The following is a 19228-nucleotide window of genomic DNA, read 5'->3' as shown; positions in this document are numbered from 1 at the left end:
ATTCTTCGTTATCTTCAATTTATATGCGTTATAGTTATAGGGTAGCGGGGGCCGGGGAGGGAGAGGAATGTCACTCAAATAACATTAAAACCTATAAATTCTTTAGTATAATTACTCCATCTGTCCATGAAATATTATCCATTTTGCTCTTTTTTATTTTTGATAAAAGGTCCTCACTTTTCACTAACTCTTTACACTCGCATTCTATTATAAAACTAATATATAAATATAAGACCCTCATTCTACTAATATTTTTAACTCACTTTCCTTTACATTTCTTAAAACTCGTACCAAGTCAAATTTGGATAATATTTCATGAACGGAGGGAGTAATTTTAAGCTCTTTTCTTCATGAAATTAATCTAAAACTTCTTTAGTAGTATAATTATTTTTGAGCTCTTTAGTATATCTTGCTCATATTACACATATATAGATGGAATATTTAAATTTAAACTGTTTAAACAAAGGTCATTACAATTATATATATAGATAGTCGTACTAGTCTAATAACACTTATTTACTATGATCACTAATTACTTGATACTCTAGAAAATTAAATAAATTATATTTGTCTTTAAAATACTACTCAATATTATTTTCAATTCGGTATAGTACTACTATAGTATCATTATTAATGAAAATCATCATTTAGCTATCTAGTAATTAAGTATTTTTTTTTTAAGTTTTCTCTTAGTTAGATAAATATATATATCTAGTATTTAAATCATTTTTATGATTCTCATAGCTAATTAATTTATATCTTTATAATTAATTTATTTATGCTTTTCCTTTTCATCACTAGAAAATTTGTGTATTTTTTGTTTATATTCCTATTTGTATAAATGTTGTGATTGTAAGATCAAAAGTAACGTTCTTTATAATCTAAGAATAAAAAAAATCCTTAACCACATAAAAATACATATATCATATAATATTAATAAATTTATTTTTAAAATAGTAGTAATATTTATTGAATTGTATATATATTTTAATTATTTCGACACTGACACTATTATATGTATCTTTAATTTATATTGTCCATTTATCACTCAGTATTCATCTCTATTTCGACTGTGTACTATTCAAGTCGGAATTGTTTCTTCCGTAGTTGACACTATATATATGCAAAAATTGTTAACAATAATTTGGAACCCCCAGTATTAAAATCACGCGTCCGCAACTGTATATGTGGTATATAGGATATATGAACATTTATACATAGCATCATTACTGGTCTTGCATATTTTGCCATTATTTTCCTTTGTTAGTTCTTTTTGTTGCTATTTGTGATCACAAGATTACGGTTTAAGGATTTTGATAATTTTCCTTGTGGATGTCGCTAGCTTGGATCTATTGTATTTTTTTTATAAGTATGGAGCAGATAGATAGATACATTTGCATGTCTAACCAGATAGATAGATACATTTGCATGTCTAACCAGATAGATAGATACATTTGCATGTCTAACCTCTTTGTGTGATATTTTTATGTAACTTGTTAACTTCTGTGTTATTCTCTTAGTAATATTTTAATATTATATTGAATTTGTTATTATATTTATTTTCACCGCTCATGGTATACCTTGATTTCTAATTCTGGACTTTTAAGAGTTTTTTCTCTCATAATAATTGGTGTTAGCATATTCAACTATATATTGACAATCATTAATAACTTATCATATAAAATATGAGACCATGATTCAATGACATAGAGTGGAGATTATTTTATAAAATTGCCATCTAAGACTACTATACAAGACAAGTGAGAAAGTTTTCTCATAATTTTCTGATATAGAAATGAATAACAATAAATGAAAAAATGACTAGCTAGCTAGTACATGTGATTTGGCAAGATAATATAGTGGTCGACACCTTTTTATAACAATAATGTATTATGTTTGAAGTGGTTCTTCCATTTGGATTTGTTTTGAAAGTGATTTCTCTCTGAATTCCATTTTGCAAAAATAAATATATTTGATCATCTTGTCCTTAATTCAATTAATACTGTTTGACTGCCAAAAAACAATAAAATTGATTATTTATTCTTTTACAAATAAAAATGTATAACATGTTGGTACTTGAAGATATTGTTAATATATGAGCTCCTAATGATTGTAATAATAAATTAGAAGTTAAATTTGAACTTTTGGGTAGTTTTTCATGAAATTGTGAGTGCGAATTTAGATTGTACATTCCAAAATATAAAGTTTGATGCGATGGCCATTACAATGGTTTTGTCCCCGACCTTTTATTTTATTTGATTAATTCGTTATTGTTTAATTTATTAAGGTGGTTAGGTATAATGATTTTACAGTCTTCTCAAGGAAATTGTACAAAATTGAATTGCTTCTACGATTCATACATTTCAATTATAAGTGGGATCGATATATGTAACCACATTTGATGGCGAAGATAACTTCCACTTTTTACATTGATTAACAAAACTAATTAATTATACAAGTTTTTATAATGTCAACGGGATAAACAAAACTAATTAATTATACAAGTTTTTATAATGTCAACGGGAGTTTTCATAGTGACAGCGATATGCCATACAAATAAATGTAAGTATATGCATTTTTTTTATATGGAGATACATAAGTTGATAGCATTGATCAACTAAAATGAAAAATTGGTGATTGGACTTATTTAATTAATTAAGGCTGAATCGTTAAAATCTACTTACTTTTTTTTATTTTGATTTTTCAATAAATTTTTTAATAGTTGCAAATGCTAACACTATTTTCATTGTAAGAAAATAGAAATGTCCGATCTTATCAGGTGATTGAGAAAATTAACATTGCTAGTTTTGATATAAAATTAAGGTTATATATGCACTTGTCATGGGTCACTCATGAAAGTTAGGGGTTGGGAAAAGGTCGGTTCGGGTTGGTTCGGTTAAACCCGAACCGATTAGTCGGTTAATGACTCTTTTTTTTTTTCAAATACAAGAACCGCAACCGAACCTTTAATCGGTCCAGTTCCTTGAGGAACCGATCGGTCCTAACCAACAGATTCTTCGGTTCCACTGAAGGAACCGAAGGAGAGAGTAGCGGCGTGGAGTTAGATATCAGCCTCTCACTGCCTCATCGGAGAGAACAGCGCAGTGAGGAGAAAGCATCAGCCTTGCTGTCGCCAGCGTGGGAGAGAGCAGTTGTGCCGGCGTGCTACGAGATTTTAGATGAGAGAGCTCATGAGTTATTTGAATTGACTTCATTGTAAAACACTTGGTAATTTTTCCATGGAAGATAAATCAATGTACCTATATTATTGATTATTGAATCAGAGAGATGATTTGTGTTTTCTCTTGTTTGAAATGCAGAAAAATTATAGACATAGAGTTTGGTTTCTATCACAACATTGTTCTTTGAAATTTATGAAATTAAAATGAATCTATAAAAAATCAAAATTAAACCTACTAATCGGTTCTTCGGTTCTAACCTTTCGGTTCTCAGTTAGAATCGAGAACCACTCAAATCCTAAACCCACTAACTGAGACCGAACCTTAACCTTATTTTTTCGGTTCTCGATTAACCGATAACCGAAAATATATGGTTCGGTTCTCGGTTAACCAAGAACCGATAACCATTTCCCCACCCATAATGAAAGTCATATAAATATTGAAGTCGAAATGTATTATTGAAAATCTAAGTGAAAGTTAGTGAATCTATTAGTTATTAATCCTCTAATTAGTTGTAAGAAATGCAAATTGATAATTAAGTTTTACGTTTGCTAGTTTTTATTATTATATGAATCTCATATCCCAAAATTTCAATCAATGCAAAAGAAGAAGAATTATAATTACAATTTTTTTAGTTCGTGGAGTGTTCCTCCTGAACTCGCTTTTCTTCAAGTAGTAGCTAGGTTGTGCTTGGTGTATTAGAATTTTTTTGGCATTTCTTTGGTTTTGTGGAGTTTTTTTTTGTTTGTTCTGGCTTTTATACTCTTTTCACTAAAACAAAAAATTGTTAAAGACATTTTTAACCCAATTAAGGATGTTAATTTGTATTTTTAAATATACCACCAACGCTTTAAAATTTGTTTTTATTGTTGGTATCCCAACTAAAATTAGAGTAAAAAAACTATAAGCGTCCTAAAAATAAAAGATTATGTTAATTTTTTCTTAATTTAAAAATATTTTCTTTTGCATCCTAAATTATTGTTATTTTAAAAAAAAATTCAAACACAAGTAATTACGTCTCAATTTTTATATTCCTAAGAATTAAGTTTTGTTATAGTGTTTGCTCACTATTTTTTGAATGATTTGAGCATTTTTTATTAAAAAAATATGTGCAGATTCCCTTAACCCCCAAAAAAGTGGATTTCACTTTCCTAAATTGAATCGACTATAATTCTCATTATGAAAAATCTCATTTATACTAATTTATAATTAAACCATGATTGGACGCATGCATCCATGCCATCACAGTTTTCTTGTATTAAATTATAATTAAACCCTAGTAAATGGGGTTAATCACCTAGAATCCTATGATAATATATTACCAAGCTACCTAAAGATTAGTTTACTAACTACTAAAAGATAGATATTTAAACAGAAGAATAACTTCAGTATACTTATTTAAGGCTAATGCAATTCCCTTTTGATCTTCAAACTTCAATTCAACTTTTGACTCTATTCTCCTAATACTTATAAAGAGGAGATGTGCCGTCAAGTTAATATATTATGGCAGAAGAATCTATGCTAACTTTAATCACTTATTTATTGATCCAACTCATACCCATGAAATGATTATTTAAATAATTAAAAAAAGAATTAAGTGTGAAAGCATATTATAAACCTTTAACCTTTTTCCCCAACATATATATAGAATTTAATGAAATCTTTTCCGTACAATAAATGCACGTGATCATCATATGTAATTATGAAGCCCATATATTTTTCAAAACCTTACTGATGATAAAAATCTTGAAAACAAAATCTTAAAACAAGAATTTTTTACAAATATGATCATATCCTCAATAAAACACACACATATACATGTACGAATGATAGAACAATAAAACATTATAAAGACGTACAATTTGCAGTAAAGGATTTTCCTGCTTCAATAACTTTTATACTACTACTATTTTATACTTCTTCCGTCCCAAAACAATATGTCCACTTTCTATTTTCCTCCGTCCCACAAAAATATATACATTCTATTTTTAAAAAGTTATATCAATTTAATAATAAAGGTCCCACTATTCGCTAACACTACTTTAACTACTACCATTTTCCTCATTTCTCTTATTTTATCAATTTTATTTTAATTCTCGTATCATAGTTCATATATTTATGGGACATACGACAGAGGGAGTATAAAAATAAATCTAGTAACTTCGCATCCTCTTATCTTTTAGGGTTAATATATAGGTATAGTGGTATATATTAATTTAGTTACCCAAGACGGACGCCTTTATTTTGCGATTCAATTTTAGCTTTCTAGTGAATATGACAGCAAAATCTTTGAGATAAACCGATCGACCTAAGTTAGTTAATTTTATTAATTAGGAAATTAAAAATTAAGTAATCGTCGAGCAGAAAGTTGAGGCTTAGGATTTATTAGTATAATTAAGGTGGGGTGCCTAGATAAGATATAATTAATTAGTGATTAATTGTGGTAGCTAAGCACTGTATATATGTACTAGAATGATTCTCGCCGCTACTTTTTGGAAAACAACTTGCCCACCAAATGGTGATAATTAATTTGATCAGTGCTTATAGTTAAATGGCAAGATAATGACAAAACCTGAACAAACTGCAATAAAGGTATTAACTAATTAATTATACGCAGTTTAATTATCTACCTATTTTTTTATTTGTTGTGCTAGCTAGTGTTCTTTGTTTATTTTATTTCTCCTTTGATATTTAGGTGTGTTCTCAGTTTGGTAAAACTTACATTTGATTGAATACACATGCAATGAATATCTGTTATTTATATTATTTCCTAATACATTTCAAATTCATTTTATGTTATATTTGAAACCACTATGCATAAAATGGGAAATTGACAATAGCTAGGGCTAGAAAATTGACATGAAATTGAATGCCCATTGGACGTGCTAAGTCCTATCTTTAGATTAACATGGTAGTTATATTCATGCTTTGTTGTTTGTCCTTGATTTTAATGTGGTTTATACCTTAATCAGTGCTTTTGTTTTTATAGGGAGTTGATTTTTTGTTGTAATTTAGTTTTTGGCTTTATTTTGCATTTGTTTTTTGTCCTATTAAAAGTTCTTACTGACTGATTTGATGAACTACTTTTCACTACACCACAGTGAAACAATAACTGAAGGCAAAAATGCAACAAAACAAGAATGGTTATGTATGAACTTGAAAATCAATTACTAACTTCTAATAAGGGTAAATTTAAGGTACGTTTATTTTAGACCACGAAGATTTATTGGAATCTTAGATCATTGCGTGACACGACACCTGCCATGCCTACTTTTAGAATAATAAACAGAGACTAGGCCTTGATGTCTTTTATTTTAATTTATGGAAGTAGCCAATATCTATAGGTAGGACAAATAAACATTAGGGTAGGATAAGAAAACCTAATTATTCCTATATATATAAATCAGTCAATCACATAAGCTACTATGCATATCAATGGCCTTTCAGGGTTTTTCTATTTTTGGGCTGTTCTAAATTTGGTGTTTATTTTATTATACTTTTATAATTTATTTTTATACATAAACAAATGCATGCTATAGTAGTTATTTAAAGCGGAGATAATAACATATGCAGTAGTCTACTGTAGACCAGCATTCTTCAACAAAAATAGAAATGTATTGATCACTCAAAATTATACGAACGAATCTCATAGAACACAGAAAAAAAGAACTTATACTTAATCGAATCCTAGTTCAAAATCAATCAAAATCATACAAAGAAAAGAAAATAGTATTAACTAAAAATTAATTAATGTGAATGAAAAGATTAGAAACGATATAATTATATATAGATCAGAATCTCATGGACTCGCATATCATTGAGAGAATGATATATATACAGAAACTCAACCGATACTAAATCTCATTTATTGAATTTTCTGAAAATTACTATAAAACCTAACAATATGGCCTACATATAAGTCTATTACTAATTGGAATTGAAAATATAACTCAATTTCTTAAGGGGGTAGAATTAGAACTAGACTTAACTTCTAATCCCAATTGGAAGCAACTTCAAAGAAATTCAATCCCTTAATGGGTAGAGAATTTGACTAAAAAAAAGTAACCGAAATTATATCTAAAATTAGAAAATAACCAACAGATAAACTCTCTATCACAAGTCTTCATTTTTATCTCAAGAGGCCTTAAACATGCATTAATTAAGGGTTTTGTTTATAAAAGCATGCCATAGGGTTTAGTCTTCATCTTCGTCCCAAACAACTAGTACTATGAATTATGTTGGTGCAAGAATAATTTATTACTATGAATTATAGCAATATTGTGGGTGAATATATACGCAATTCCTTTCCAAGGGTAATTGCAATCCGAGATTTCTAGAGGGGATTGTCATTAAGTGAAAGGATTATTTGATTCCTTTGATTATTAAGGAAAGAAAATGGAAGCATATATATATTTATGGTTTGATAAATTATGGACTATAAAAATCAAATCAAGTTGTAATAATCAATTATTTATTTTGATTTTGGTATTACTTTGTCAAAAAGAAAATGTCCTAATTAAATAGTCACTTTTATGGAAAGGACTTTAATGTTTTATAATTAGGGTTTTCCTCTCTCTGCCTATTTATACAAATGTGGTGATCCCATTAAATCACACACATTACAGAGAACACATAAACGAGGGAAAAAGAACAAATTGTTGGAGTTGGAGTTGGTTCGAGGAAGTCCTCTTTGTCTTCCCGAATTGCTTCTGCTCTGGATCGTGAAATACATGTTATTCAAAGATCTCGCTCAATTTATTTCAATTATGTAATCTTTTCTCACAAGACGTTTCTTTTGTACATGAGATTTAAGAAAATAATATTGAAAGAGTTAAGTGGATATATATATATATATATAGTAAAAAAAGAAGAGATAATAAAGTAGTTGAATGAATAAAGTAAAAGCGAGAAAAAATGTTATTTTTTTTGCTACAAAATGAAACAATTCGTTTAGATGGGACAAGGAATGTGATTCGCTTATGGTGGAACTTGCTCTGAGACGGAGGAGTATATTGTAAAATTATTAACATATATCATGGTCGTCAAAGCATACATGGTGTATTTATTAGTACACTTATATCAACTCAAAGCTTAATCTTAAAACTATAAAACACAAACATTTTTGTGTTTTAAGATCCTAGTCAGTGTACCCCGTGGCACGCCCAAGTAGCTTACAACATATTTAAATGAAGATACGGTTGACACGTGTAAAGCATTGACCAGTTTACTGCATGGGTTCCACTTCTTCCCTCTAACTAGTATAAATACATCACACCACTCAAACCAATTCAAACAACAACTGAACAAAGTATTAAGTTATCAACAACACTTTCTCCATACTTATCTTCACTCCATCACTTCACATAATTACAGTTCGCCGCATCTGTCTCACACACACTTCGAAAGGTGCATATAGTGATCCATGATTGTTTCATTTCATTTCAATTAAAATTATACAGTATGTGTTGTTTTTTTGAAAGAAAAAGAGAACTGATTAATTTTGGCAATGAAACAGGAGTAAAACAGAGTGTAAAGATATAAGCATGAATATTTCACTCTCGGCCGCGTGCAAGCAAACGCAGCCGCCGATGGTGAACTTCCCCGGCAACCTGCTAAACCTTATTCCCCGCCCCCGGCGCAAGGACAAGGTGGTGGTTGTAATGGGCGCCACCGGGACCGGAAAATCCCGGCTCTCGATCGAGCTGGCGATCCGATTCGACGCTGAAGTCATCAACTCCGACAAAATTCAAGTATTCAAGGGGCTCGACATAGTTACGAACAAAGTGACAGAGGAGGAATGCGACCTCGTGCCGCATCACCTCCTCGGATTCGTGGAGCCCACTGCGGACTACTGGGCCCACGACTTCGTCCACCACGCCACCGCCGCCGCCGCCGACATCACCGAGAGGGGCCGGACGCCCATCATCGCCGGCGGCTCCAACTCCTTCATCAAAGCGCTCATCTGCGATGACCATCACTTCCGGTCCAGGTACGACTGCTGCCTTCTGTGGGTCGACGTGGCGAAGCCTCTTCTCAACTCGTTCCTGTCGGCCCGAGTCGACCAGATGGTCGACTCGGGCCTGGTGGAGGAGGCGCGCGAGTTCTTCGACCCCGCTGGAGACTACAGCCGCGGGATCCGCCGCGCCATCGGCTTGCCGGAGCTGGACGAGTACTTCAGGAGCGAGGGGCGCGCCTCCCCCGCTGAGAGGGCGAAGCTTCTCAGCAGAGGAGTTGATCAGATCAAATTCAATAACCAAATCCTGGCCTCCCGCCAGCGGCAGAACATTCGGCGGCTGCTGAACATTCTGCGGCAGGCGGAGCATCTTGATTGCCGGATGCACAAGCTCGACGCGACCGAGGTCTTCCGCAAGCGCGGGGAGGAGGCGGAGGAGGCGTGGCAGAGGCTGGTGGCGGAGCCCAGCACCAGCCTCGTGGGCCAGTTTTTGTACGAGGACCAGATGGGCTTCGCTGGGCCGCTGATGCTGGGCCCCACAACCACTGCCCCCGTTGTAGTATGAACTTACTACAACGGCGGCGGCGGAGGTACTAGTAAAAAATACAATAACGGTTGTGAGATTCGACTGATCACAGCAGCAGCGTAGGTGAATCTTTTTGAGATCCACGTGGCAGTGTTGTGGGCCCGCCACGTGGACGAAGGGTGGAATCTAGGCTTACCTTTTTCTTCTGTTCCTTAAATTTCGTGACCTTCCATTTTGCAAAGGTTATTGTCTCTATCTGTCAGTTTGAGAACCTGTTCCGGAACCTTGGTCGGCCGTACGGTTGGAAATCTTGGTGGAGAATTTACTGCTGAAAAGGGAAAAAAAAGATGAAGAGCTATTCACTTTTTTTGTTTGTGAAAATATGAAATAAAAAATAAATGCAGTGAGTGCAGAATGGAGCAAAACAGTATACGGAGAAAAGAGGGAATGACTTGGTATTTATTTTTTGGTTTATTTCCTCCTATTTTTTTTTCTAAGTTTTTTTTTAATAATTTGGGTTTTTGGGTATCTTTAATTATGATTGGTGTCTATTTGTGTAATCTAGCTGCTTTGTATAATGAGCTGTATTATTCGCGGATATGACAACTTATGTGGTGTATATTTGCTATAAATATATATGTATAAGTTGAATATATTCACTCAGTGGTTCTGTGAATATTTCATTTTCGTGAAGGTTAGAATTTTATTGATCTTGATGGCTTTGCTGGGAATCACATTCACGCGCAAAATCTTTTCACTTTTTGTTTTCCAGTCTTTGTATTTTCATTCAATCACATCATTAATTATATAAGGATTATTTGAATGTAGTAGAACTTTCTGTATTTTTTGGTCTTTTTTCTTGAAGTTATTTTTTTAAAATTCAAATACATGAACTTTTAATTTGTCAGATTCTGTTAAAAGAAATTGGGGAAGAAAATCGGAAGTGAACTGAAAAACTAAAACTTACTCCCTATGTTCCATAGTAGTGAACATAGTAGTAGTAAAGTTACTTTTTTCGGTACGGAGATTAAGAAAGAGATTTTAAATATATTAGGTGAAGAGATAATAAAGTAGTACTAGTAAAGATTGAAAAGTAGAAAGAATAAAGTAGAGAATGAACAAAGTAAGTGGGGGAAAAGTTGTTACCTTTTGCTAAATAGAAAAATGACTCTATACTATAATGAAAGTCTAAAATGGAAAAATGGCTCCACTACTATAGAATGGGGGGAGAGTACATAATAAGTATATATCAATTGAAAGGAAGTAATGCTGATGCTATCACTGAACAAACAACAAAAAATGAAGTAATTTTGATGCTATTTAATTTTTTTTAACTTGGATTAAATTAATTCAGTTGGATATTTGGATTCAAATTAAATAGAACTACTTAAGCCTTGTGAATGCATCTGCCCTTATTTTTCATATTTTATAGCTACTTTTAAGTTTCAATTCTTCTCATATGCTATTCCTTTCTCCTTTGAAAATTCGAATTTTCGAAATTCCACTCACCGAAAGCAAAATATTACAAAAAATAATACTACTAGTTTGGACTTTGGATTGGATTCTATTTCCCAAAACGCGAAGGGCACACGGAATACAAATTAAGTAGGGAAAAGTATTGTGGTTTAGACATATTTTTTCGTTTATTTTATTAATTCAAATTTGTTTCATAAACCAATTAGGATACCTATATTTAGGTTGATCAACTCAAAGTTTCAAACAATACATATAAATAGTTGATCAACTCAAAGTTTCAAACAATACATATAAATAGAGCACCGAGGCTATCTTCGTCCATAAACTTTACAATAATTAATTAAGTCTGTTATTTTCATAACAGATTTCTGAAAACTTTTACTATTCTCTCGAAAGTGCATTGTCTTTACACAAAGCCAAACGAATTCGAGCAACAAAATCATTTTTGATTCAACGCAAAAATTATGCATCAATTGAATTAGAAAAGGTTGATAATTAGTAAAACAATTGCACCAATTGTGTCCATAAACGATTAACCAAACCTAAATCCATGGACTAATAAGCATGGATTTGTTGTTGAAACATCCCAATTCTTCAATCGAAAAATAAATAATTAATATTTCATCCGTCCACCAAAAATAGTATCATTAGCGGACGACAAGAGTCTTTAATGTGAAATTGGTAAAGTATGTATGAGAAATAGATGCAGTGGGTAATACAAGAGACAAAGAAAATATAGATAAAATAGGGTGTGTGCATTTTTTGTGGGACATCTCAAAACAACAAAAATTTTTGGCAAGAGGAAGTATGAAATAATAAAATTATTAGTAGTAGAAAATATCTTCACAAATTACAAACACTCATCCATCTTTTACATTGTGAATATTGGAGCTACTTATCCAGACTAGTCCTAAAAATTTATGCAAATAATATTCGACTTCTCAGTCCTAATCTTAACGAAATTAAAGGACTCCAAGGTACTTGTACGGCATAGGTGGGCATAGTTATATATACCTTTGATATAAATGATGAAAAAATGGAATATTTTGTGAGGTACCTAGCTAACAATTATTGTGTGCCATTCAAGTGATATTAACATGAGAATCAAAGGAAAGGCACAGAACAATCGTAATGGTAAGTGTTGCATCCACAAAAGAAATCCTAAACTGAATAAAAACTTCTTCTGACTATAAAGATATATGGGCTATTGAATTTATACAATCAAAACAATAATAATGGATGTAAACGATTTCTATACATATATATAAATGAATTTTAGAAAAATAAAAAAATGCCATTATAGATATTTTAATTATATTATGGAAGTAAAAAGATTTTTTATTTTTATGATTATTGAGGAAAGTGGAAGTGAAAAGAATTTTGAGAGATAAATTGAATACTCATCTAAAATATTTGTTTAATATATAAAAACATTAATATTTGACGAAGATAGTGTGCTTGAAATTTGCTAATTAAAGCTCTATAAATACCATTTTTGTGAATCAAGAAAAGAAGAATAAGAATTCGTCTAAAAACTTTTAGATGAAACAATAAAAAATTAAAAATACTGTTGATTAATGATGAAGGTTGGGCAGTGAAGAGGAGGGAGAGCACGATGGGTGTTGAATTCTAACAAATAAATATAGTCTTAATGTTTAATTTCGAGTTAAATTATCTGCACAGCCAGTGTCAACTTCCAAGTGTGATTAACTGATTTCCATATTTTGATGGTTATTTTAACCCACTGTATATATTGATTAGTTAATGTATATCCGTATTAAAATCCCAGCTGCATTAAAATTAATTTGCGTGCACACCATACTCTTTTATAACTGTACTCTTTGTCTTGCATGCCAATAAAATAATTAATTTGCATGCCACCAAATTACTTAATTAATTATGTCAACTGTATAAAATTCTTCCAAAAACAAATCTTGTCTAAACTTTATAATTAAATTACGCGCGGTCGACAAAAATGAAAAATAAATAAAAATTGACTGACCCTATATTTTTCTACAGATTGATGGGTTTCAAATGATAGGAAAACCAAATTAAAAAGGCTTAGCTTGAGAAGATTATCACTCTCTATATATGATAAACAAGACAAATAAAATGACTTTTAGCGAAAATTAGAGGGGTAAAACAAAAGGGATTTATCAAGAAAGGGATATTTTTGGTGTTTTGGAAAATACCTGTATCATCTTTTGTTTGCTTTCATATGACTAAATATTAGTTTTGCAATGTATTCCAGTTTTTTCAAGTAAATTTGTGGTTTTTAGTTAGAGTAATTTTATCCAATCACAAAACTAAGTAATTTAACATTATTTTTATCTAACCAAACTAATCTCAACTTATATATCAAACGAACACTTGTAGAATAGTGTATTGTGGATGTCTTGATAGTTGTCACTTGTCGAAGTGAAAATTCAATAATAAATAGTATGATTTGATTTTGATTAATGTATGTATTTGTTTAATATACCCACTCACTCAAAAAGGGTGCATGTGATAAAAAGACATAATTTGTTCTTATGCTTTTACTTAGCTTTTTTCACATATGGAGTAGAAGTTCACAAAGTTAGTGGTCAAGCTCAACTTTATTTAAAAGTGGCTTAATCTCATTGTACTCCATTTGCAATAATCCTTCATTGAAAAGGAGACAATGATTTCTAAGCCTTTCGTGGGAATCATGGATTCTCATTCCATTGTCATCTGTAAAGTTTTTCATAGGGTGAAATGTGTGCTAATTGTGCTTTTGTTATTGGTTCTATCATCAAGCATATATGTATTCCAAGATTTTATTTAAAGAAATTTAATTTCTTTGGATAGTCGTTACAAGATCAATGGAGATGTAAAATCAAGATTTCAACATTTTCCCTTGATTTTATCAAGCTTAAATTTTGGCTCGATTTTGAATTTAAGAACAAAGCTGCACGCACGTTTATACTATTGGGATATGTCGACTGTACATTAGTTTGATATTGTCCAATTTAAGCTGATCCCACCTGCATAGATTATTTTTGGATCACTCCAAAAAAAACTTTAAACTGCTTAGAGTTTGACAGTAAATTACATATAGCTTCCAACTTCCACTCTTCCAATGTCCAATACTAATAAGAAAAAATAATACTCCATGGACCATAGATAGGTGTATCTATAGTTCTCCATCAAATAAATCTCATTGTAACATAATAAAGAAACATTAAGTCGCTTGTAACAAAAAATAGTTATGATTTATGAATCATGATCAACTGTACATTGATGTTTAGCTATTACGGGAAAAAAAAATTCTATGTAAATGTCATCCATATATAACATCGCATACACTACTCAATTCCACTTTTTCAGAATAATCAGTACTCCATATATTATTAGCATAGGAATTATAATCAAAATTTCATTTGAAAATTTAATAATAGCATCTAGACAATGTTGACAGAAAAATTATTGTTTATAGATATAAATTACATATCATATTACGAGAATATATATGATAAATGATTCCAAATTATTCGTATAGGGAAGCTAGCTAGCTAGTAAAATTTAGACTTTATCCAAATAAATTGAAAAAATAGCCTAACTCAATCTAACCAAAAACCCCTCACTAGAGATGCTTATGAGCTAATATTTTATCAACTTAACCAATTAAATATATTTTCGAGTTTGTACAACGTAAATTAAAAACATAAAATATTAAAGTGAATAATGTGATCTCAAATTTTAAAAAAATTCTAGTGCGCATATGGGAACCACAAGAGAATTTGTGGATATATCTATTGCAATGATTTCATTTACATTTGTCTTCAACACAGTCTTCAAAAGCTAAGGTTGACTGATGTTAACATTTCATAAATGAAATATTGAACGAAACAAAATTGCTCGCGCCAGAAGACAAATTACAGATCAAAACTTATTTTCAAAAGAAGGAAGAAAGAAATAAGTCGAAAGGCTTATATTAATGATCGATAAATACTATAATTATGTCCATCCTATTATATCATGATAATAAAATATTGAGTCAGTTCAAGCGAGAATATTGTCTTCTTTTGTAAAGGGAAAAAATTAAACGAAAAAGGCGACAATATTAATCCCTTTATTTTGCAAAAAAAAAAAAAAACACTGCCTATAAGATAATAATAAGTTGAGTAGGACAAGAAAGATAAGAATAGAATATTCGAATTATATTTTATTTATTTTATTTTCGAATAGGACAGAGGTTAGTAAAATACATTGTGTACGATTTTTCCAAAATAAATTCAAATTGCTAAAATGGGCTGTACACATCTGGAAGATTATACGGCCCAAATTTAGTAATACAATTTTAATTTTCTAAATAATACTCATATATATCAAAAACCAAAATGGGATAATCATATAATATTTCTTAATTATACCATTATAACTCGAGCAATTGAATATAAAATTTGAGGAAACGTGGAAATGAGATATAGGAGTTCATATTTCTTCGATTGGATTGAGACAGTCGATTGTATGCTAGCGATGTGCACGTTGCTGTGTCGTATATGATCAGTGTGTGATTGTGATGATTGTGATTGATCACATAACTAATTAGTACATATTGTCAATTTACATTAGCCGTCAATTCTACGATTTAATATGACACACATGATACAAATGAACACGGAGTATATTTTTCTGAAATTCTCTTTTAATCATTTAAATAATAAAATAATCCTTGTGTACACTTACACTGCCACAAATCACAACTCAAATTAATAATAGGTCGATATAGATATAGATCATATATATAGTATTGAACAAATATTAGTGATAGGCTGATAGCTAGCATTGTCACACAAAAATTTTGATGGCATCCTAATAAAATAGAGAGGGCTTGAACTCATTCAATATAACAATTAATTGTAAATGACAACGAAGATTTTAGCGTAACTAAAAAACTATTGCTTAGTGGAAGACATATATACCCTCCATAATATATATTTAAATTGGGTGAGTACATATTAAGGCATATTACTTCGACATTTTTACCTTCCACAATAGACATATTATAGTGGGCATTGGGCACTAACTGTGGTCTAGTCACGCAATGCACTATGGTATCGTAATTTACAATGCCAAAATATTATATAGAATTATAGCACCTACTATAAATTCCATTGCTATCTTCCAAAAGTAGACATGCAATTTAGATCGACAAATAGGGGAATTAGAATCTAGCGGATTATATATACATTTTTTAATGGTGCAATCTTTTTTCTAAGTAAAATAAAAATCTTATAAAGATTTGTGTAACATTGTTGATAGTTGTTATGGCTCTTAGAGCTCACTAACGACATTATTTTTTGGTATAATCTACTATTCAATCTAAAGTTCAGTCATTATTGATTGTTCAAATCCGTGTTTCAATAGCTAACAAAATTGAGCGCTTCCCCTTTTCTACTAGATTATTGATAAGCTTTAATTTATTTACCTGGTTGTCTTTCTGTTATTAGTCTTTTTACATAATTAAATTCTTATTTCCAAATTCACCAATATTGATGAAATTTCTAAACCTGACAAAATTGTGAGAAATATAATTGAATAAAACTAAAAGGATTAGTTTCATAAATCGATGAAAAAAATCCTACAATAATTAGCCCTACGTGGTAGCGTTATTTATCATGAGAAAAATTGTATCGAATTTAATTTCAGTGGCAAAAACTCAAAATGTCCTCATCATTATAAGAATTGAAAGAATTTTCCACTAAAAAAATGAAAGTTTTTTTTTTAATATCCTGAAGATATATTTTTCCTTTTTCGAAAATTCATTAAATCAACTTATTTTCATCCACGTAGCATGTTTGTGGACGGCTGTTGAACAAAAATATAGTGTCAAATATGTTTGTATATGTAGAAGTGAACCCTATTAATTGATGTAACGATATAGTATATGTTGTCAGCTTATATGAAGCTTTTTTTGTCTTTTTCAAATTTGTGTAACACAAATGCATATGCATTTCAAAGTTTCAAAACTATGACCATGCATATTGATGGATGGAAATAGTCCAAAATCAGTACACTCAAGTATGATCAATTATTATAGTTTTTGACTAGCTAAGATTTTTGACATCCACTGATATGTGGAATATTTGTATTTATTTCATTCATTTTTACAATAATTTCATACATGCATCATTACGCTGTCATATTCAATTATTAAAATTGACATGCACTAAATTACAATTTTTTTCGAGTTGACCGACAAACGATGAAACGAAATGTACATGAATTTGCTTTTCCTTATCATCTCCACGAAAAAACAAACTGGATTGTAAATGTAGAAAGAGATGAATTAAGTCGGTAATGCCAATATGATTCAAATGAGATTGTGTTACTTTAAAAATATCATTTATATTTTTGTGTATGGTTCATATGCATCGAACTGCTAAATGTTGCTCATTATATTGTACTAGTATTCTAAAGATGTTAGCATGCATGCATATGTTCTAGAAATGTTTTGTTAATTCAGCGAAAGCCATGAAAGATACACATTTACTTGTGGACAAGTATTATTCATCGTCTATGATTGATCCACTGAGGTGGTGTTCGATTTGATAGATAAATAATACTATAGTCTAGAATTAAGTTGTGGGATTATTTTAATTATAGAAGCTTGGACATGACTGATTATCATATAATTATTCATCTTGGATTTTGTTGTGGGATTCAATATGATGAACCAAACACACTATATATTTAATCTCGATATATAATCTTGCAAACTGAACTAATCCCTAAATACATTTGCATGTGTTTATATCTTTGAACTCTATGATAAAAAATACGACCAAATTAATAACTTTTTATGAGATTGAAGCAAATTACTTTTAGTTTTTCTTTCTATTAAATTATACTCTAATATACTTATTTTAATGTGTTCGAATTAAGTATAATTTTACAATGCACTAGCAAGATATTTATTTCCAGAGCACACTATAGCCCACTGACGGACCCAGGTGGGGTCGGGTGGGGTCGACCGACCCCACCGTCGTCCGCCGAGAGCTGCCGGAGACTCCATTAAAGGACCTTCGATGCGCAACTCAACCTTCGACCCTCGGAGCTCCGCCTTGACGCCAAGAGACATAGCTCCACCGCAATTCTTCATCTTTTGAAATAAAAGAGAGAGATAGGTGAGAATAACAAAGAGATGGAGAGGAAGAGGGAGGGGTTGCCGCTGTGGAAAGGAGCGATGGTGAAAAAGTGTTCTAAAGTAATTCTTACTTTTGAATGAAATGGGCTGAATAATTGGGTCTACTCTTAAAAGTGATAGTTATAGATTAATTAGAGTAATTATAATTATAATTATAATTATAATTATAATGTTCATTTTATTAATGACAATTTCATCATATTTTTTATTTATTTATTTTTTTTTAAATTATTGATAAATATCAATAAGATTATTAGTTTTAAAATTAAAGATAACTTAAAAAATTAAGTCAGAAAATAAACTATTTAAAGTAAATATTGTCTTAAAAAATAATTATTTAAATATCATATTTATTATTATTTTCTAGTGTATTCGATCCCACGAGTTTTAATTCCTGCATCCGTCATTGCTATAGCCTATATAAGCCATGTTGCTAGTAAATTAAAAGAACACGAGTAGCCTGAAGCCAAAGATATCGAAATTTAAATTCAATTCTAGATATAATTAATTTATACCATCCCACGAGAATATGTATTTTCCAATTTTGGAAACTCTGTTCTCTCTAATGAGGTGAAATTCATTCCCTACTTATATATAATACTTTAATTACTTTGATTTCTTTACCTCTCTTACTTTACTAATTTTGTATTAAAACTCGTGCCGAACCCAAAGTACATATTCTTTGAGGACGAATGGAATATTATTTAGACACCAGTAGTTCAATTTAAACACAAATTCTCACTTTTGGGCTTGTAGGCTGCAGGCCTACAATAACTTATATCCACGAGCACGCACTTTTGGGCTGCGGCCTACGATAACTAATATCTTAGGTCCATATATTTTAAAAAATCAATTGTGACACATAAGCCCATTTAAATTCCAACCCAAACGTTTTTATAGTTTAATTTCCTGCATGATTGTGT

At 30.9% G+C, this 19228-nt stretch overlaps 1 pseudogene across 1 annotated transcript; it reads left to right on the top strand.

Moving 5' to 3' along the window:
- The first annotated feature begins 8475 nt into the window (after positions 1 to 8475).
- LOC125192818 (adenylate isopentenyltransferase 5, chloroplastic pseudogene) lies at positions 8476 to 10374 on the top strand (annotated as a pseudogene). The gene is made up of 2 exons (XR_016137770.1): positions 8476 to 8585; positions 8695 to 10374. The product of XR_016137770.1 is annotated as an adenylate isopentenyltransferase 5, chloroplastic pseudogene (transcript).
- Positions 10375 to 19228: the final 8854 nt, after the last annotated feature.

Source organism: Salvia hispanica, chromosome 4, assembly GCF_029641045.1.
Source record: "Salvia hispanica isolate PSC_SH4W2 chromosome 4, Shi_PSC_v1, whole genome shotgun sequence".
Taxonomy (NCBI): Eukaryota; Viridiplantae; Streptophyta; class Magnoliopsida; order Lamiales; family Lamiaceae; genus Salvia; species Salvia hispanica.
Note: the sequence above shows the minus strand (reverse complement) of the source record. Positions and strands in the feature narration are given on the sequence as shown.